Source organism: Polypterus senegalus, chromosome 5 (genome assembly GCF_016835505.1).
Source record: "Polypterus senegalus isolate Bchr_013 chromosome 5, ASM1683550v1, whole genome shotgun sequence".
Taxonomy (NCBI): Eukaryota; Metazoa; Chordata; class Cladistia; order Polypteriformes; family Polypteridae; genus Polypterus; species Polypterus senegalus.
The window spans coordinates 36,793,223-36,815,605 of NC_053158.1; the positions used below are offsets into that span (position 1 = coordinate 36,793,223).

Below are 22,383 nucleotides of genomic sequence, written 5' to 3' on the forward strand. Positions count from 1 at the left end.
AAAGCCAAAATTATGAGCAATATTTGTCACTTGGGAGTCATGGTAGACATGTCAGTTTTGAACCAAGCATATGCTCAAGTTAAAAATAACATGGAGTCTATGGAGTACAAATTAGAGAGTATTTAAAATGTACTTATGAGGTCACAGTATTAGTAAACAAGAGGGAAGTTTACCTCAGGGATATAATTTTGGATTGACTAAATGGGAATGAGTAACAACAGTAGCAGGATGTTTTAGGAGAGATCCTTAACAGTGAAATAGAGGAACAGACAATCAAGCCTTAATAAAAATGGCAGCAAAACCTTTTGGCAAGATATTGTTATGCGCAAACATGAGGATGGTTTTAATTACGATTCCGTTTAGGGGTGTAATAAATGTGAACTTTCTTATATATGGTAACCTAGGAGGTGAAATATCAACTTACTTAATTGTTTTTAAACTTTCCTGTGTCACTGCACAAGAGTTTTGGAACACCAATAACCAAATCTATATGTGGCACAAGACTGTTGTATATTTACAAATATAAAAATTCTAGTTAAAGCATAAAACGTATAAAACATACAAACAATTCAAACAGAGGACATAACAATGACATCAAAACTCATCTTTATTGTTATTTGTACACAAGAAAATTCAGATTTTTATTTGAATTTGTCCTGCAGAGTAGTGACAGTACTATGGCAGGTAAGACAATCAAAATGCAGACAATTAGACTTTGTTAGGGTGTCCCAGGAAGAGCAGAAGCTGTGACTGGAAAATCACGCTACCACTCACTTAGTGGTCAATGCATGGAGATATGTCTCTGTGAAATATATAAAGCTCATTCTTTCTGTCATTTGTAAAAACGATCAGACTTGACACACATAAAAAGGTTTGGGATAGCCACCCATATATTATCCCTGGCTGCAATGGGTTGAATTCTGACAAGTTTCTTGGTTGGAGTCCCAAAAATGAACTGATGATGGTTTGTAAAGATGGTGGTTTTGAATAATCAGACCAGAAGTGACGTAGGGGAACCAGAAGTGACCTTCTTCTGACATCAATCGCGACACCAGAACCAGAAGTGACACCATCCTAGGTGCCCGAAGTGACACCATCCTAGGTGCCCGAAGTGACATCATCCTAGGTGCCAGAATTGCAAGTGACATCTTCAAGGTTGAGTCAGACTGGTTTTCCCGTGGCTGGTCTGTAGAGATAATAGGAGAAGATTTAGTGCACCCTGCCACTCCTTGGCCTGGTGTGGTATTAATTTCATTTGGTCCATACAATATCCTCCTACTCTCATGTCCGTGACACACTATATATATATATATTATATGTGTGTTTGTACATGTGTGTAATGTATATTCGTTAGAGGGTCACCATCAGAACTCATCAAAGCTGACCTTCCACAACCCCAGAACGAGCAGGGATGCTGGCGCTAATCATGTCTTCCTCCCTTTCTTCCCCAGTGCCAAGAACACTCTCAGTAAGGGTAGCTGACTCTATCCCTTCCAGTCCATAGCCTGTAAGTTCAGAAGCAATCAGAAGGAGACGTCATTCTATGATCAGAGTACCTCACAGAGCGGAGCTCCATCCTCATGACCTACATTTGGGAAACCCCATGCTTAAGCCCTAAAAGGCAATGTACCTTTTGTTTTGTTAACATTTGCACCATAAAGCGCAAGTTTATTTTGACTTTAAGAAAAAAATCCTATGAGAATTAAATGGGAGTTGGTGCCCCAACATTTATTCTCTCTAGCTTGTTATTCTTCACTCAACTACACATATATTTAGACACATACTGTATGAAATAAGATTTCTCCACAGGAAGGATGGGCTCTCCCTTAGAAATAAGGTTGAAGCACAGACATCTGGGAGAAGCTTAGAGTTGAGCCACTGACCCTGTGCATCAAGAGAAGCCAGTTGAGGTGGTTTAGGCATCTGATAAGAATGCCTCTGGTTGCCACCATGCAGAAGTTTTACAGGCACAACCGGCTGGGAGGTGACACCAGGCTCGCTGGGAGGATTACAACTTCCAAATGGCCTGGGAACACCTTGGAACTTGGGAACTGGCAACTCTGTCTGGGGAAAGGGAAGTATGGGTTTCCCGGCCGTCCGCCCCTTCTGCTTATGTTCCGGGGGAGCAGCCATGGGCTCCTCAGTATCTCCCCCGGGACGCTTGGTGGCAGTCTCCCTGGAGGACGAGGGAGACGGAGTTCTCCACAACCCTGTGGGGATATGGGGTGGCCGCCGGGGGCACGGCATGGATCACTGAGCCCAGCTGGTCTAATCTTCGGCATAACCCGGGAGTGCAATTGGAAGCAGGTAAGCAAGCACCGGGAGCACTTCCGGGAGGGCCATAAAAGGATCCAGCAACCACCACTTAGGGCCAGAATCAGGAAGTAGAGGACAAGGTTGCCTGAGAGGAGTGGTGGTGCCAGTGGAAGGATTGCTGTGCTTTGGGACTGTGTTATACCTGTGGGGTTCATGGGGTAGACATGCCCTATAGGGGAAAAGTGTTGGGCTGTGTGTAAGTGCTTGGAACTGTGTTTTGCCTGTGGGGTTCACGAAGAAGACGTGCCCCACAGGTGAAGAAAAATAAAAAGCCTTATTATTTGCCCACGTGCCTCAGTGTGAATCTGTGCTGGGTCAGGTGCTATATAGCGCCTTTTCACAACCGCTGACTGTTGCCTCTGTGACCTGGTCTCGGCTAAGTGGTGGAAAATGAATGAATGAAGGTATGTGTGACATGGGCACTGTGCTCAGTGCTGAATTCAGATCATTTCATGAATGGTTTCAGTTACAGTTGTTCATGAGAAGGTCTTATAGAAACATTTTTGAACTTGCATTTCTATTTTAAATGTGAATTTAAAAATGACAGAACAATAATTGAATACATTTGTGAAAATACCTTTATCAGAATTAATACTAAACTAGCTTAAGATGCATAAAATAAACAATTACACATAAGTACAGTATTATCATCTTGCCAAATGGAAATGCACAAGTTTAATACAGGCTGTAAAATGCCTGCACATTCAGACAAAATATAATAAAAATTATGAAAGCAATAAATAAATTTGATTCAAGGTTTTGTTTCCAGATAAGTTCTTTATTTATGACAAAAATAATATATTTTAGTTAGCCAATAAAAGGTGTCATTTTGCTTGACTTCTCATTACACAAATGTTAGAAAACACATCTTCTCAAAGTGGTTCCTCAGAGTGATGCCATACAGATAAATAATAGACATATTAAAGTAAAGGTTTAAAATATTTGTAGAAATATTTAACTTTCAAGGGTATTATTTTCAAAAGAAGTATAGTGAAGAGGAATGAATGGTTTATTCTGTTCCCAATCCTTTGTAAAGTTTTATTTTCTACATATATTAACTGTGGTTAAGACAAACTCCATAAATCCATTTTTTGTTATTAAATGTTTAGTGGAAAAAGTGAGACAAGAAAAATGTAATATACAGTACAATCAAATGTACATAAAGCCTGTGGCCAAGAAAAAAAAATGGAATACTATACTATAATAAAAAAAAGAAAAATAATGTAAAACAATCGACTCATCTACTAACATACACCCCCAAACATCGACAAACAGAAAGCTTGAAGAGAAGACGAATGAATGAAATAGTTAAAACTTTACACAGGAACTGGAAGTTCCACTGGTGTGTCTGTGTTAATCAAGACAGAAATAAGAAGAGAAGAAGAAAAAGAAAAGCAAACACATTTATGGACAAACCATTGCCCAGTCCTCCCCTAACTGGATTGCATTAGCCCAAGTCTAAAGAGTCGAGCTGGGTGAACCATTGATCCATACAGCTGGGAGTTCTCTATGTAACAGATTATACAAAGAAGATTTCCAAGTGAGGAGATAGGAAGGCTCAGGATATTCCCATAGTAAAGCTAAAAGAAACTTTGCTGCTAGTTAATCCAACATTATAAGCCTTTGCTGGAGAGAAGAGAAAGATAAAGAGAAAAAAAATCCAGTAGCAGCAACACTTGAGGGGACAGGGGGATATCGTAAGAAAAATTGAAGAAAGGGAGATAGCAACATAGAACTAAAGAGAAGCCACAGTGAGGCAGTATCAGAACATGTGGAGGAAGGTTCCAAGAGACTTACGGCAGCAAAGGTAGCATATAGAATCAGGGTCTGTGCCTGAATACAAAATATTGAGTGGTATGAACATTTCAGAAGTGTGGTGTGGAATGGCATAATAGTATGTTTCTTCTTTAATGCTTCATCAAATATTAACCTAAGTGCAGTATATATTATGGTTAAAAGTTATTATTATTGACAGTTGGTGGTTGAGGAAAAGGGCCGGTCTTATCAGGAGTGTTATAAAACAAAGGCAGAAGGTGACAGGACAATCTAGAGTATAAGGAAGTAAAGTGAAATGGTATTAAGAGACAACAGTTTGCAAGTGAGCTGCAAAATTTGGATATAACAAAAATTTGTTCAGATCATAAAGCAGATGGCAAAAGAAGAACAAAATATAGTGTGGATTCAGAAAGCATTCCGACCCCTTCACTTTCTGCACAATTTATTGTGTTTTAGATTTAATTGTAAATTGATACATTTTCCATATTTCCCCACCAATTTACACTCAAGTAGCTATACAGAGAAAGAGAAAAAACATGTTTTCTGCAAGGTTTGTAAATGTATTAAAAATCAGAAAGTAAAAATGTCTAATTTATGTAAGTATTCAGACCCTTAATTTAGTTCTTTGTAGACGCCCTTTTGGCAGCATTTACAGCTTTGAGTCTTCTTGGGTTCTTCAGTTTATCTCATTCTTCTTGGTTGAACTTATCAAACTCATTATATTGGATGGGGTGCACCTGTAAAATTCCATCTTCAGGTCTCTCCACAGATTTTCAATGGGTTTTACTCGGCCAGTCAAGGTCAGTCAGAGATTTGTCTCATAGTCATTCCAGTGTTGTCTTGACTCTAAGTTCGGGTCATTATTGTGCTGAAAGGTAAACTGTCATCCCAGTCTGTGGTCACATACACCTTGAAACAGGTTTTCTTCATGGACCTCTCTGTATTTGGCTGCATTCATCCCAACATTAGTTCTAACCAGTTTGCCTGTCCCTGCCACTGAGAAGAACTCCTATAGCATGATGCTGCTGCCACCACCATGCTTCACTGTAGGGATGCTATTAGGCAGGTGATGAGCAGTGCTCATCTTTTCCAGGCGTAGTGCTTGGCGTTCAGCCCAAAGAGTTTAATTTTTGTCTCATCAGACCAGAGAATCTTTTTTCCTTGTGCTTCCAGAGTTCTTTAAATGCTGTCAGGCAAACTGTAGATGGGCATCATATTTACCTGATTGATGAAGATCTGCCAAGATGGTTGTCCTTCTAACAGCTTCTCCCATTTCAGCAGAGGAATTATTAAGCTCTGTTAGATAGACCATTGTGGATGTTGAAACTGAAGGAATCTGAGTACTTTCGCAATCCATTGTAGTAGATTGAGTTGCTTGAAAACTGCTGAATTGGACTTCATGATTTAGAGTAAAGGTGTTAACAATACCTTGAGGACATATATGGAGATGTTGCTGTATGAGGAGAATAAAAAAAGTAAGAATGTTCATTATGACAGAATGAATAAGCTGTAAGTTTGCAATACAGTAGGTTTCACAATCATTGAAAAAGATAATAGTAACATAGTTGACCCAACTGGTGTTTTATAAGAAATGTTGAAAGCAATTGATGGTCCTAAATTTGAACGGCTAACAGAATTGTGTAAAATAATTGTATGTGAAGGGAGGATTTCTGAAGATTGGAAAAGAAAGGTGCTTATTCCTGTATATAAAAAAGGGTGATCCACAAGAATGTGGGTTGTTGCGAGGGACAGGATCAATAGATGAGATCTTTCTTGTCAGGAAAAGCTTTTGGCAAAGTGAAAGAAGCTGCATTATGCATTTGTAGATGTGAAGGATGCATCTGATAGGGTGCCAAAAGTGGCAGTAAGGTAAGCATTTTATCTAAAGGAACTTACAAAAGAGGTAAGGATAAACATCACTCTGGGAGACTGTTTGGAAAGATATGTTGCAAGACAGGTTAGAAATTGATCATCGCAAGTGTAGAGCTCATAACAAAACACAAGCTAGTTTCAATTTCTACATTACAAAACCTTACAGCTATCAGTTAGACAGAAACTCACCAAACAAGAGAGTCTTCAAACACTTTTTAAGCACATTGAGGGGCTCATTGGTTGGAGGTGGCCAGCTTGTTCCACCAGTTAGGAGCTACACATGAAGAGAGTCTGAATTAAGATTTGATGCCGCACAAAGATGGCATCACCAGATGCAATTCATCAGCCACACCAAAGTGATCGAGACAGAGGATAGATAGGATCCCACAAGTTTTTCCATATATATAGGTGCTGACACAATGACTACTATGTATCCAAGCATCAAAGATTTTAACTTAATATGTGCTGCTACCGGGGACCGAAGCAGTCAAGGGAGCCAAAGCAGTCAAAGGAGCCAAAGGAGTCTGAAAAGAGGAATGACATGTGCCTGCCTTGGGTAGTTGAACATGAGGGTGGTTTTGAAGCATCTGCAGTGGCTTGGTGACACATGCCGGTACTCCTGCTAGGAGAGAGTTGCAGATAGTCCAGATGTGACAAGACCTGGACCATGAGTCATACTGCATGCTGTGTCAGATACATACCTAGCTCTTTCTTAAAGGATAGATGGTCTTCGATCACCACCCCAAGCCTACATACAGACTTGATGAGTGTTAGCAATGATGAGCTGAGATCAACAGAAATGGTGGTCAGTTCATCAGCAAGACCTAAGTAATCTTACTGATGAACAGAAATGCTGAACAGATGGATGAGCTGGGATAACAAGGTTTGTCTTTGCCAGATTTAGCTGGAGATGGTGTTTCTTCATCTAGGCTGCATAATCAGTGAGACATGAGGAGATTCTAATTGACAACATGTGGTCCTCTGGAGGAAAATGAGAGATACAGCTGTGTATCATCAACACACCACTGAGAAGAAAAAACATGGGACGTGATAATAGGACCCAGTGAGGAGGGGTATAGACAGAATACATACGCCAAGATTGACGTGGAGGGTATGAGGCCAAGAGGGATGCCAAAGAAGACATAGTTGGTCTTATTCTAAAGAATATCCAGGTCCAGTGAAAAAAAGTAGTTTGGGGTGGGGGTAACAAGGTAACTTGCTAAACCCAGGAAATGACCATTAAATCCGTGAGGGTGATGAGGATGTTGTATTTTTATGCTAACGTTAGCTTTTGAGAGATAAGAACCATGATTAACACATTTTTAAAATATGTTTTCAGATATGTTAATGTGTTTGAAGTTTTAATTTATGCACAGGTTTAGGAGTAAATAAAAAAATGTTGACTTTTGTGTTTAGATAAAAAAAAATCCATGTTCACATACAAATTCAGTTAATTATCTATCAGTGCCTCCAAGCATTTTCTCAAGCTTCCTTTTTCCATTACAGAGACAAAATATACCAAAGTCTACAGTATTTCAGCACTATTAAGTACAAGGCAAGAAGATGTTCTACACAAAATGCTATTTTATTGCTGGACACATTTATGCACTCTCCTACATTCACTGGGCCACTAAGTTAAAATATTTTAAAGTTCAAGTTTATTGTGCTTACAGAGTAGTTGTCAATTAAAAAAACATGAACTGAAGTGAAAACCAGAGTACTTAAATGTGATACAATGCAACATGGGCATATGGTTATCGGTATCATTGGTCATTTGATCACAATAAATTAATATGTTATCAGCACTTGTGCAGGCTAATGGATACAGAATGGAATTTAGCTTACCAGGTTTCTCAGGATACACACGTGTGCGGGGCTTTCAGTGTGTGCATCTCAATTCACGTAGGGTTATCTAGATGGGGTGCACGGATGCTTGTGTGATATAATTTGGTTGCATCGTCATGCAGGTCTGTTCCCCTCATACATTGGTCAAGAGTCCTCCTCTTCAACTATTCTTCTTCTTATTGATCTAAGGTCAGTTTACCCATTCCCAGGGATTTAAAATGCTGACCTCGATGTAATTTATATGCTGCGCACCCAAATAAAACATGCTCTACTGTTTCTAGTTGATTACAAGATCTATACTCAAAAACTCAAATCTATGCTTATTGTGTTTCCTATTTATGGTATTTTTCCTGGAAGCATTTATTTAACAATATTTTAGCAATAATTAATTTACATATTGTGAGCACAACTTGATAACTTATATGTGGCTTATGCAACATGAGCAATGTGCAATTTGTTCCCCCATGGGTCTTTTCATATCATTTATTGTTTAACTGTATTTACCATCAATGTTTTGTATTATATCAAACTTTTTGTCTTTGTTTTCCATGAAAATTTTTCCTGAGCATCATTACAAAAAACATAAAAGGGTAAAAAATATCCAACAATTATAATTTCTGGGTGGAGTATTTCTTAATTAAATTAAGTAGAAAATCTAAAGAATTAGTATCTGCGTCCAAATGCATCCATAACATGACAAGACCACAGAAAAGTTCCTGACAGCTTTGTTGAAAAAGAGACTATCATAAGTGTTTTGTGCAAGTTCACTGGGGGCTTTGTCAAGTTACAATATTAAATTTGTACTATGCAGTATGAGAGATGTCTACTCTCTATAATGAAAGGAAACTACTCAAGAATCCAAAAATGTGGCAGACCAGAAACAATAGAAAAGACAGCCAACTCCTGCTTTTTGTTTGTTCAGTTATGTTTTATATGCAACATTACTTTCAATGTTTGCTATGTTATATACTGTATTTTAGTCCATTTTAATAATAAATTACAATTCATTTTGATACACTGCAGTAACGGTAAACTGACAACATTTTTTTAAAGACTGAAATTTATGAATTCATTTTCTTTTCACAAGTAAGCCAAAGCATTTTACTCCTTTTTCTTACTCATTAGTTGTCCACTTAAAAAAGGAGCACCAATGCTTTTGTGTTTCTTGGCCACTTTAAAAATAAAGCACCAAAGCGAGTGTTCTGTACATGTTGCCTTTTCTGCATGCAGGATGAAGAGTACAAGTCCTGGCACCTTTCATACATAAAAGACATTATAATGACTATAATTCTGAAAAGTAGTGGAACAAGGTTCCTGAATGCTAAACTCTCAGATTATGAAAGGAAAAAGACTTTACAGATTGCTTTTTGCATTTACTATATTTGTTGGAGAAGAAAAAAAAGTTAGGAATGGTGAAGGTTGAAGAAAGAAGATGTTCTTGCAAATTATTCATGAAACAAATGAATACTGGCCTCATGTACACTATTATTGGTATCTTTAAAAGTACTGTAATAATATGCTTTACATCAGTTTTGTAAGCTTTTTCATATATGGCTTTAGTCAAATTGTGCTTTTCAAATTAAAAGACATTGTACTATAAAAATTTCCTGTTTTAATAAAGACATTGTAGTAGTCCGAGAGAATGACAGTTTTGGCAAAATACATTTTGGGGGGATCCAACCCGCTTCAAAGGAAAACGAAAACAAATGCTCAATGGCATCAAAACAGAACAAAATTACAGCCTCCAATTAACATGGGGCCCAAATGACTGTATGAATTTGTCAAGCTATAGAGGAGCTCCATCTCTCTTGTCACTCGGTCATGAAGCAATGTCTCCTTCCAGGTGGTCATGTTTTTATGGCCCAGGGTTTGGAAGGGCAGGAGTTAGTTGCCTTCACTGGGCAGTTTCACAGTACTGTGCAAGAAAAGGAACACAACATAGTTACAGGCAGCGCCCCCTCTCGATCCGGGGGTGGAACTACACAACTGGAATCCAGAGGTTGACCCTCTGACCTGTACAAGTGACAAAAGATTCAGCTAAAATTAACTGCAACCATTTAAACTTTTTTTCTGGAATTCAATTCCGTTTATCTTTCTATATTATACTTCTACTTAAGAGCCCAATGTACTACAGAATTATTACAAATATACAAAAAATATAAATTTAAAACCTAAATAGAAAAAACAATATGGAATGTATAAAAAAAATAACCAAATACTACAAAAACACAAGAGGAATGTAAGGAAATTCAGGGTCCCAGCTGGGAAAAATCCTGTTTCATAGAGGGCAAACATGCATGCGCTAGCACCCCATGATGATGATTACAACATGTAAACTCAGATTGATGCATAGATGTGCCCATCTGGTCTAGAAATGGGCCTAAAGTGTTGTTGAGGTATTATGTAGGCAGGTGAGCTTATAAGTGGGGTCAGGTTGAGAACACTGGTGTTTTTCTGGGTCGGCTACTTTTTATACAGTATGTATCTGACACAGCCTTACTTATAATGTGGCAGCATAGAAGTGCACAAGTTAGCACTACTGCTTCATAGCACCAGTTACTTGGGTTCAAATTTCAATCCAGTCAGTTCTTCCTGTGTTAATTTGTAACTTCTGTCCAGGATTCTTTTCCCATGTCACAAACATGATAGGTTGATTGTCATTTTTAAATGAGTATGTGTCTTTTGATATCCCTGCATGCTATCCAAGGTTGACGCCAACCTTTGCCTGAAACTTCAAGCTACTGTATATTCAAAAAAGCAGGTTCAGAAAACAGGTAGAGATGTAAAAGACAATGCAATTCACTCACATTGTTTTCATTCCATTCAGGGTTGGGCACTATAACATAAATAAGTCAGCACCTCAGTTAATTTACACTTCTTTGCTGGGACATAGTCATCCAGCAGCTGTACGAAATCTAAGAAATGCATAATTTACAACAGAAATTGCAATTTTTTGATGTGAAAACTAGTTTTGATGTTTTACAGAAACACATACAGACAAAATCAACTTTTTTTTGATGGTTTCAACACCATAGAATTAGAACCTGAAGTTCACTCTATTACAAATTTGGAACCCACCACCAAGCTTCAAATTAATATGGAAATAAAACTTCAATTATGTCACCATTTGATCTCCATTTAGTTAAACTGAAAAGGTTCATCTCCTTCGATTTTTACTCAAAGCTCACAATCCTATAATTAGCCTTGTCATTCTTCCTCTAGTGTTGCTAGAACTTTTTTGTGTTATGAAGGCCGAAACTGCAACCAGTACTCCATATGATGCCTCGCCGTTTAGACAAAAGTTGCATTTGTATCCTTCAGATCTTCCATTGTGCTTTCAAATCTGATATTTGTATTTCCTATGCGCAATACCTTATATTTACTTGCATTGAATTTCATTTGCCACAATTCTGCTCCAGGCCTGTATTCAGTCCAGGGCCCTTTGAAATGATTCCAGATTATCTGCCATGCAACTGGTTTGATAACACCTTCAAGCTTCACCAGCTTGTTTTTGTATTCTTATTCAGATCTTTTATATAAATATAAAACAGCAGAGGCCCCAGCACATACTCCAGAGGGACACCACTTTTAACATCTCCTAATTCTAAAAAAATCCTCCCAACACAAGTGTTTGTTCCAAATCTTTTAGCCAATTTTGCAGCCAACTACACACTGCGCCTTGACATCACACTTGTTTTAGTTCAACCGCTCATGTGGTACCTAATCAAAAGCTCTCTAAAATTCCAGATAAATAATAACCTATTATTTCACCTTTGTCTCCTTTAACCTAGCTATAAAACAAATGTTTTGGCTATTAAAGCTTTATACTAATTTGTATGGGGTACTTTCTGTACTCCTAACTTACAAAATGTTTTACCATATAAAATGTGTATCTATGTGGGTGTCTTGGCTCTACCATTGAAGATTCTGAATAACGCTAATATAAGAGGGTTCAACAAGCAACAAACAGGGAATAATTTTTAACAGTTCAGAAAACCCTAACAGTTAATTACTCTGGGCTAATTTACAATTATCAAACAATTTAACATACAATATATATCTTCTTGATTTAGAAAGTAGTGCAATAAAGGAAATGTCACAAAAATTGTTAGCTCATTAATTATTTTCTAAACACCAGACTCTATCTTTTAAAAGTCATATACTATATATACATATACTCCACAATATTCTATACATTTGCATTATTTAATATTTTCAGCAGGGGAAAAAAGTCATGATTTTTTACATTAGCTTGCTTTTGTGACATTCTGTCGCATTGCTGCTATTTAATATAAAATGAAAGCCTGGGTGCCATTATCAATGCCATCTTACATTTTTATACTCCTGTCAAATTCCCACTTACACATAATTCATCTAGACAGCATATGCCCAGATATGTTATATTTGAGCAGCTTATCACATTAAAGTCCTAAATAAAGCTGGTTCCACATCAAAACATAATTCTAAGCATTTTCACTCACAATAAACTGCTTGTCATGATGCCAGCACAACATGCAGCAACAATTCAGTAAACTTATGTATCAACTTAAATTGTCAGAACTTTCTTGCATATACACTTTATTGTTTTGTTCTCCTTGAGAACAAAATGTACTTTTTTACCTTCTTGTTAAGATCATTCATCACTTATTAAATACCTTGTCAGAAGTGAAATCAATCTACCGGGTTTCAAGGGGAACCAATTTCAATGAAACACCAGTGAGATTTGCAGCTTAAAACCAGAAAAGGGACATTTCTGTTTGTTTCTTCCATGGTCTGTAAGTCAGCAACTTAGAGGACCATTCCTGGCTCCAACATAACCCTGCAAAGTAGGCCGAACTTATAAAGGCTGCACCAGCAAAAGGACTCAAATGGGAGCAAAAATTGCTTTAACAATGCCTACAACTCTGCTAGCCACTGCAGGAATTAGCTTGCAACGCTTCACTAAATGGAGTCATTCTGTTCTGGAACCACTATACACTTCATTTTTTATTACTACTCATCTGTATGAATATTTGACAGGCTGAGAGATTGGTTCTTGGGGGTGAAATTTTTATACCATAAAGAAACATCTTAAGATGGTGGCAGATTGCTGAGAATTAAACTAACTCTGAACATGGTATGTGCAGCAAGGAGCAATGGCTGGCTGCATTTTCATAATTAATAGTCTAAGTCTCAAATGTCTTCATGAGGGGAAGAAGTAAATTGGCTGGAAAAAAGTGCACAAACAGATTGGAACAAGGCCAGCATCAGTTTTATTCCATCATGGATAATACAAGTGAAACTAACAAGGTCTAATATTTAGGAATGGTGAGAAGGAGATTCTGCACTGAAATCTTGTTTGTGTTACCTTTTGGCATTTTGGGATGTGAAAGAAATAAACTTGAAGTGTTGGGGTTCCCATAAGAAATTTATAATTAATAGATTACTCTCAGGCTGGGTTTTGGAAAAAAAACAAACAAACAAAAAAGATGCAGGTAGCTGTGCAGAAATGTTCTGCCTCACATTAGCATCCAATTTGTCTGCTGGTCAAGGACTGGCCATGAGCTGTTCAACTGAGGCCCTTTTATAGTCCTGGTTTTGGAACAGGTGTGATTAAGAGTTCTAGACTGCTCTTCCATGCATATGCAAAAGTTGGTATTTATTAAACACGTTAAAAAGTACAGTGCAATTGCCCCCATATATTTTCACAATTGAAACTTAAGAACAAGAACTGGAAAGTCAGTTGTGGATGACCACAGTGATTGAAAGTTGTTTTTTTTTTTCCAAACCTGTTGCTTAATTATTAACTAATCAATGACAATAACAGATCTTAATTCACTTTTTGGCTTGTTAGTGTTTTATCTTTGTCATGTCAAGCCATTCTTATATCGTAGATTTTATTCTTTTTTCAAGGAAATCATCCAAATGATTTGTAGCCTGAAGCAGAAAATTAATTCTCATCCATTCACTTTTTACTCTTCCGTTTCCTTCTAAATATGTTATTAAACCAAACAGTTCATGATGAAAACACACAGGTTTATATGGAAACAAGTTAGACAGAGAACTTCTAGCTCCTTTATCATTTACATCTTATCTCTATATATATAAAATCCAAAGTCTGTCTGTCTTAATGTCTGTCTGCTTTTCATGAGAGAACTACAAGAGAATGTATTTAGATCGGTTGATTTCGCGACTTCTGTCATCGCGCTAAGTATCATAGTTTGCTTGCAATACCAATTTATTTGCACGAATCCGAGAGACACAGCGGGCTGAGGGGATGGGAGGGGAGCCCTCCTCACTCACGCACCAGCCTCAGGGTGTATCTTACATCTGCCTAATTAGTGAACGAGAAAACTACATAACGGATTTAGATCGGGCTTTTTTCTAGAATTTGCTTGAACATTCCTGTTGATTTTGTGACTTCTCTCATCATGCTAAGAATCATAGTTCTCTTGCAGGAGTGATATATTCGCCCTAATTCGAGACAGAGGCACCAGGCCGAGGGGAGGGGGATGCATGACGTCAGGAGTAGGGAGCCGGGCAGGGCCTTCCTCACTGTCCTATTTCACTTCTACGCGGGTGAAGTCACGGGGGACAGCTAGTTTCTAATAAAGAGCAATTCAAATCAGTGAATGAAACTAAGACTAAAGTAAGGAATTCATGGTGGAGAATCTTAAAAAGCAAGACAACTAAAGTAAAGCATAAAAATGTTGCTTGAGCAATATGTGCTTCAATAGCAATAAATGACTTCTCATTAGGAAATTGGGTGGGAACAAATACCTGAAGCCACCATGACCCTCCAGAACCAGCGTGCAGACCCTGCTTAAGAATATTATGTTCCCTGCTCAGAGTTGAAGTGTGAGAACACTGGAAGAACCTTTTAGCTTTCAGGTTGAATGCTTTTGAAAATTGAATGCTGTAAGAAATAAACACATCTTATCTTAGAATAGAAATCTGGTATTAGAATCACTGTTTGATAAGTCAACACATGATGCACAATGCCTGAAGAAACTTATCATGAAAGCCTGCTCCATCATAGGACTAACACACTGGAAATTGTTGTGGAAAAGTGGATGGTGGCAAAATTGGATGCCATCATGAAGAATCCTCTCTATCACCTCTAGGAGGTGCTGTCTTGGAGCACTTTTAGCCACAGACTCATTCCACTACAGTGTGCTAAGAAGCCTGTCTACGGAGTCTTTTCTATCCTCTGCTATCAGGCAATTCAATGCTTCCTCCTGATGCCCCAAACTAAATGTTGATACTGCTTAAATTCATTTTGCAATTTTAAGTTTATTTTGCAAATTCTGCACAGTATACTTTATTTATTTTTTATTTATTGTTTGTATCATTTGTCCTATGAGTCTGTATCCTTGTTTTTATGGTTCTGCTGCTGTACACATCTAAATTTCCCTTTGAGTCATTTAACACCACCACCTGATCAAGGCACCTTGCAGCCACCTGAGATGCTGGAATGAATGTCCATGAGGCTGACGTCATCAAATCCTCTCATAGGAAGCCTAGAAATAAAGAGGAATGACTCAAGAACATCTTTGTCAGGTAGAATCCTCAGTTTGGCTTGTCAGTGTTTTGGCCTTGGAACCCCTGCAGATTTTGCTTTTTTGTCCAGCTTAGCAGGAGTTTTTTTTTTTTTTTCTGTTCTCCTGGCCATCTGACTATATCACTGGATTCATCTTTAGAGACTTGCATTTGATACTGTATATAAGGATGCTACTCTTCTATTAGTTATCTATTTGTTTTTTAAGATCATATAGATTTGTTTCCTTTTTCTTTGTTACTTATTCATTAATGTTCTTACCTAATCTTACTTGTTTTTCTTTTCTTGTAACTTTCTCTTTGACATTGTGTAAAGCAATTTGAGCAAAACCGAGTGTCTGAAAATATGCTATATAAATAAATGTTGTTGTTGTTGTTGGGATTAATAAAATATATGTAAAACTAATCTAATCTAAAATAATCAAAAATATTTAGAGGTTTCAGATTTTATTATATGCTTTCATTAAATTCTTGCTTGGAATTAAAAAAAGGTAATGATAACCCTGAAATCAAAAGCAACTATTGAAGATTTATTAGTAAATTAATAGTTAGTTTATAATTTAAAGAAAGAAATTGTTCATACTATATATTAGTGTGCGTATGGTGAAAAGTTATAATTTGGCTTTTTTAAACTTCATATTTTGAAACAGTTATGTTAATTTTTGTTATAATCAGATTATTACATTAAAAAGCAAAACAGAATGTTTGTTCATTTTAAATGTTGTTTTGTGAGAGTTATTAATGTTTATTTTGAAGCACGTGGTAGAAATATGCACTGTGCTTGTGAAATATTTTTTTGGGAAATACAGTTCAAACGAGGACACTGTAAGACATCAGTCTGAAACACTTGATTAACTTCAGCTAGTTAATGCACATTTGAAATTACTGTAGTTAATACTAAAAAGCTGGTTACTGTTTGTTGAAAAGGCATATTTTGATCAATATCAATGTCTGATGCATCACTATGCTGTATTTGCCGTCATTTACATCATCTATCTGGGCTCCAATTGTAACAAATTGTAAAAAATAGAGGGAAGCAATTTTGCATTTGCTCTATATTTGTAAAGCACCATGGGGTGGTACTCACTGTACAAAGTTAACAGTTAAAATAAAGGACATTTGCTTTTTCAACTGATTAATAAAGCTCTGTCCTATACAGTTTCACTGTCAGCTAATGCAAACAGTTACAGATGTGGAAATCTGACATTAAATCAAGCAGAAATCATTTAAGTAACCTGACTTGCATTTACCTCTTCAAAGCAGATGGTGAACTTCTTCTTGTGTTTAATTCTCCCCTGCCACCCTAAACCAGACCGTAACCACAGATACTGATTAATGTATTAGAAATTACCTTTAGTCAAGTTTTAAGTTGCATGCTTCTAAGTTTTTAACCAGAATATCTTAATTAATGAATCTCTTAGTGTAATACAAAAATTATCCAGACCATTTGTTTTGAAAAATGGAAAAGTAAATTGACTTGCATTACCTCGTCTCCCCACTGCTTTGTGTTCAGTTTGCCATGAAAGACTGCTTAATAGGCAGGAAGGTAGAATGTACTGGGCCAGAGTTTGGGATCTTTTGTGCTGCCAAAAATAAAAAAAACATTTTATTGGCAACATGCACTTTTCTGCATTTTGTGAAAATTGTGTTTATTTATATAAAACACACTGTAAGTACGTGGTGAGAATAATATGTAGCACTCAAAGACATTTCAGCAAGCTGTCAAAAGGCATCAAAACAATGAAAGATAAGTTTTGTTTCTGTATATTTTGTCAACTGCTTATTTTGAACTCTGAGCAATATATTTACATATGTGCTTTATGCAAAAAAGTAGTAGTAATACTTCACTCTTGTTTAGCTGTTTATACTTTGTGACAGATTAAGGGTATGCTCACACCCTTGTACCCTCAGACACCACGTCAGACACCAGATAAAAGTCCAATTATTATTTATTATTATAATAATGTGCACAAAGCACGCTCCTCTCCACAATTCCCAATAAACAAACAATACTCAAATAACCAATAACTAAATCCTCCAATCTCCCAGACGCTTAGCCACCCTGCCTCCCAACTCAGCTCCCCGTCTGGGAGCTCCCACAGTCCTTTTATACACCCTGACCCGGAGGTGTTCCTGCCCAACAGTCCACAAGTCCTTTTTCCTTCTGGGTCAGGGTAAATAGTCCTTTTCTTCAACCCAGGAGCACGTCGTTTCTTCCTGTCACGTGACCGTGACGCACTCCCGGGTCATAGGGCACATAAGAGCCTACGAGCCCCCTTACAGCGACGCCTGGTGGCCCCCAAGGTATCCAGCAGGGCTGTGTACAAACACTACATAGTCCATGATGCCCTGCTGGAACTCGGGGCATGATCATGCTGTCGGGAGAGCTCCTCCTGGCGGCCTGGGGGTGAGGGCCAGAGTAAAATGCCGGCAATCCACCACAACTTATATGGTGTGGAGAGACCTGAAGATGGCTGAAGACATTTCACAATCAGTCTTAACAGTGCTTCAAAGGATCTGACAGAAAGAATGAGCCACCCAAATCTTTTCAACTAATATGGATGATAATTAATTACCTGGCAGATTACAGCTTTTGTCCAAGACTATATCGTTTTGTCTCATCATGTATTGTATGTTAACCATATTGAATTTCCAAAAGACAGTTTTTCCCATTTTTATCTTGACCATTTCTGGGAGCATTCGTGGTTCCAATACAGCAAGGAATCCAGTCATACACAAAAAGAACAGACTCTTAACAAATGAGAGGAGAGAAATTGACAGAAAGATAGTTAACAGAGCTTTTCAATTAAAAATTCAGTTGACCCAGATTTTCAAACCAACAAATTTAGATGGGCCAAATATTTTCAACAGCTAGTAAGCAGCAGATAATTATTTTTAAACCAACACAAATGAGTGTATTGAAAAATAAGTAATACTTATTCATTGTTTCCCTTTTAATTTTGGTCACATCTGACACAGTCACATCAAAAGGTGCATTTTCTACGGAGTTTAAGTCTGGTCTTTGACTGGGACACTCAATGACAGCCTGTGACTTGTCCTGGAGCCACTTTAGAATTGTCTTGACTGTGTGCTTGGGTTTATTGTTATACGGAATGATGAACCATTTCCCTAGTCTGAACAGGTTTTCTTTTATGATTTCTTTGTATTTGTCTGCATGTATTCTTCCCTCAATTGTGACTAGTTTCCTTGTTCCTGTCATTAAGAAGCAGCCCCATAGCATTATGCTGCCATCACCATGCTTTAATGTAGGGATGACATTACGCAGGTGATGAGTAGTGTCTGTTCTTTGCAAGGTAAAGTTCTGCCCAAAGAGTTAAATTTTTCTTCTCCCTCAGACCAGAGAATATTTTTCCTCATGCTCTCCGGGCCCTTTAAATGCTGTCATATGCCTTTTACTGAAAAGTGGCTTCCATCTAGCTATTCTACCATAAACATCTCAATGATGAAGTGCTGCTTAGACAGTCATCCTTCCAATAGATTTTCACATCTCAGCCAATAACTTCTGAAGCTCTGTCAGAGTGACCACTACATTCTTGGTCACCTTCCTAACCAAGGCCATACTTGTCTGGTTTATTGGAGAGTTCCTTGGACTTGGTTTTCATCCTGACATTTGGTGTAAATTAAATACACATTTGTGCACCTTTCAAAATTACATCCAATCAATTCAGTTTGCAACAGGTGGACTCCAGTCAAGTTCCAGATGCATCTCAAATGAAATCTGAGAAAACGGGATGCTCCTGACCACAATTGGGAGGGCCACAGCAAAGGTTCTGAATACTTACTTGAAAGAGAGATTTCACCATAGATGTATACTTAATTACAATGAACACAATGCCAGTTTGAAGAGAGTAACACAATCCGACAGGTTGGATCACCAATCAAAGAGTTTGGCTCTTATACCATGCTGACTGTTATTTTCAAAATATCGAAATGTTCTAAATAAATACAGCGTGATTCAAAAAGATTTGACTGTTTTCAAAAATGTATCATTTAGTACCTAACTATCATATGAACATATAGTATGTGCAAAATTGTAGGGTTACCTTTAAATTTCTTCCACTTGAGAAAATGAAGGAACATATGGTGGCTATCATGTCAACCATGAACAGTGATGTGCTACAAAGCATCTGTGATGAATCAGACTGCAGGATTGACATGTGCTGTGTGACACAAGGAATGCATATTAAGCATTTGTAAACTGTGAGAGATCCTTTTCAAATTGATTTGGACTACGTGTTCATATGATATTTAGCTGCTGAGTAATACATTTTTAAAAGTGTTCAATTCTTTTTGAAACATCCTGTATATAGTACTTCATACAGGTGTGATGTGAATGCTGTTGTAATTAATGGTTGTAAAGTTTTTATGTATGACATCATATATTCACCATCATGTAAGTAAAAGGACTATACATTGACAAAACCTTTAAGCATAATCATATAGCTGCAAGTAATTACTTTTATTGTGCAATTAATCATTGTTTAAAATAGGTGTTTAGCATCAGGTCCTTACGTAGCAATGCCTTTTATCATAAATATGACGATTTAGAAAGCAAATTGATTTGTACTGTTTTACCAATGAAATGACAAGTGTTAGCTTTTACTCACTCAGCAATAATAAACATTAGATGACTGACGAAGGTCTTTGTTGAATCATCAGAAGCTAATGTACCGAGAGTCCCAGATTAGTTGTTTAGTATTCAAAGTCCAAAGCTTAAAGCAACTAATGATCTGTAACATGTTGGCAGTACTCAGAAGCACTTGATTATTTACTTTTATAACTTGACAAAGTTTTGGTGGATTGTTTGTTTAATCAAGGATGTCCCTAAGATAAAGATAATACAGGTGACATCACATTGTTTACACATGATTGCTCTACTCTAATTTTTATCCTAACTTTCATGGATTACCAGATAATTAGATTTTTTTTAACAATACTTCACCTGTTTAAATCTAAAACTCTGCTAAAGTACCAGAGCTTCTGACTTTGAAGGATTCTGGGTACAATCATTTAATAACATCAAACCAGCCTAACTCAACATTGGATCCCTGCAGTATCATGCACTCACGTTCACATCCTCAATCTCATTCACACAAGGCCAATTTATATTCACCAATTAACTTAGCACACCAGTGTTTGGGATGTGGGAGGAAAATGGGGGTACCTGGAGAAAGGCCCATGCAGACACTGGGAGAACATGGAAACCCCATGCAGACGACAACTATAAGGCTCAGGGTATGAGCCTTGCATGCTGGAAACAGGCAGTGCTAACCACCATACCCCAATCAATTAATCAGCGCTAACCATTGTACTTTATAGAGTATACCAAATAAAGTGCATTTGATATGTTTTAATTAGTAGCATGTGATAGTAATGAAAAGATCAAAATAAAATTAAGGTATATAAATGCTACTCACATCCTGTGTTAAGCTAAATCTAAAATAGGTCTTAAAGAAAATCACATATAACTAGTATGTTGATTAATGGTTAATTCTGAGATGGATTGGCTGAGGCTGGTTGCACATTTGGGATGCAGAATTCCATAAAGAAATACATTTATTTTTGGAAAATAAGATTTATGCTGTTGTTTCTGTGATTCCAGGACTTGCACTTGATTCATGGATCGGTCATTATGTGTGTGAGTTTTTAGTCTCTTTCCCCATGCCATTATATATTATTGTTCCTGCTCAGGGTAACACACACATTCTCTCCCACTTAGCTGCTTAAAGTTCCTGAGACAGCAGTGGCAGGATGCAAAATTGCAGCCTTACAATTACATAACACAATTGCTGCCAGCAGAGCTAGAGGAGAACTCCTTTGGCCCCAAAACCCAATTAACCTTCTAACTGAGAGGTAATTCATATCTGCATCAGCTTCTCTCTCAGCTTTGTTACACTTGCCTGTCCCATTATCCTCGCCCCTCTCTTGACCGATTGTGTGTCACAGCACAGCATTTGTCTCTGCTCAGGAACTCAGTAAGGGCAATGTTACACCCTCAGCTGTTAGTCGTCTCTCAGACTTAAGTTGGAAAATCCAAATCTGGGGACCTGAAATTACAGTACAAATGCTTAGCCACTTGAGCTAAAGGAGAACTCCATTATCTCCAAGTGACCCCTTGGACTTCTAAACTACAAGGGTGCCACTTATATAGCAGCAGTCACTCTCTCTCTCTTTTAGCCTTGTTACACTTCTGTCCAGTTTACTTTTTATTTTAGTGCATATCTTAAGATTTTAATGTATTAATCTTACAAATGTTTACTGTGTTGGAAAAATATGGGTGCAATTGTTTACTGCATGTCATGAGTGCAACCCTTTGCAGGAGTGCTTCCCAAATTCCCCCGAGGGAAACCATAATATTGAAACACCAGAAATACCTTCTGTAAAAAGCCACATCTCCCCCTGAGGAAAAAAGGGTCTATACATCTATCTATCAACATTTTCCACCCTGAAAATTGGAGTAATTGTATTTGGTAATGTTATGGATAAATATATGAGTCTTCATGTGCATAAACTACACATTGATCAATTTTACTTTTTAATATATTTTTTTTTACAAATCACTATTTTTGTAGTAATAGTTTATTCAGTCGTCTATCAAATGTCTGAAAGTACTGTTTAGATTACAAGGTTTACGGAAGGCCAGACTAAAACTTTGCAGCAACAGTCCTGAGACAGAAATTAACACTCTAAACAGAAGGAAGTTCATCACATGTCACATTTCAACATGCACACACACACTCATGCCATACCAATTTTTTCCAGTTCATTAAAAAATTTGTCTGGAATTTCAATGGAAACTATAGCACATGGAAAAAATGTATGTGGGTACAAAAATGTGTAAACTCCATAGTTACCTAGTCTTCCAGTACCTTAGACTCAATTGAATTAACCAGTAAATAAATATAACAAAATACAGATAACACTGGATCTTAAATAAAATCAGTGCCCACCACTCAGAAGTGTTGCTAATCATTACTAACAGACATTTTCACCCAGAAAGCTACAAGGACACTGGCC

The 22,383-nt window shown here is 37.3% G+C and overlaps 1 long non-coding RNA gene across 1 annotated transcript; it reads right to left on the reverse strand.

Moving 5' to 3' along the window:
- Positions 1–687: 687 nt before the first annotated feature.
- Positions 688–20,061, reverse strand: LOC120529963. The gene is made up of 4 exons (XR_005633833.1): positions 19,974–20,061; positions 17,922–18,096; positions 16,832–16,928; positions 688–1,186 (listed from the first exon to the last, which is right to left on the reverse strand). It is a non-coding gene; the product is annotated as an uncharacterized LOC120529963 (long non-coding RNA).
- Between the last annotated feature and the right edge of the window lie 2,322 nt (positions 20,062–22,383).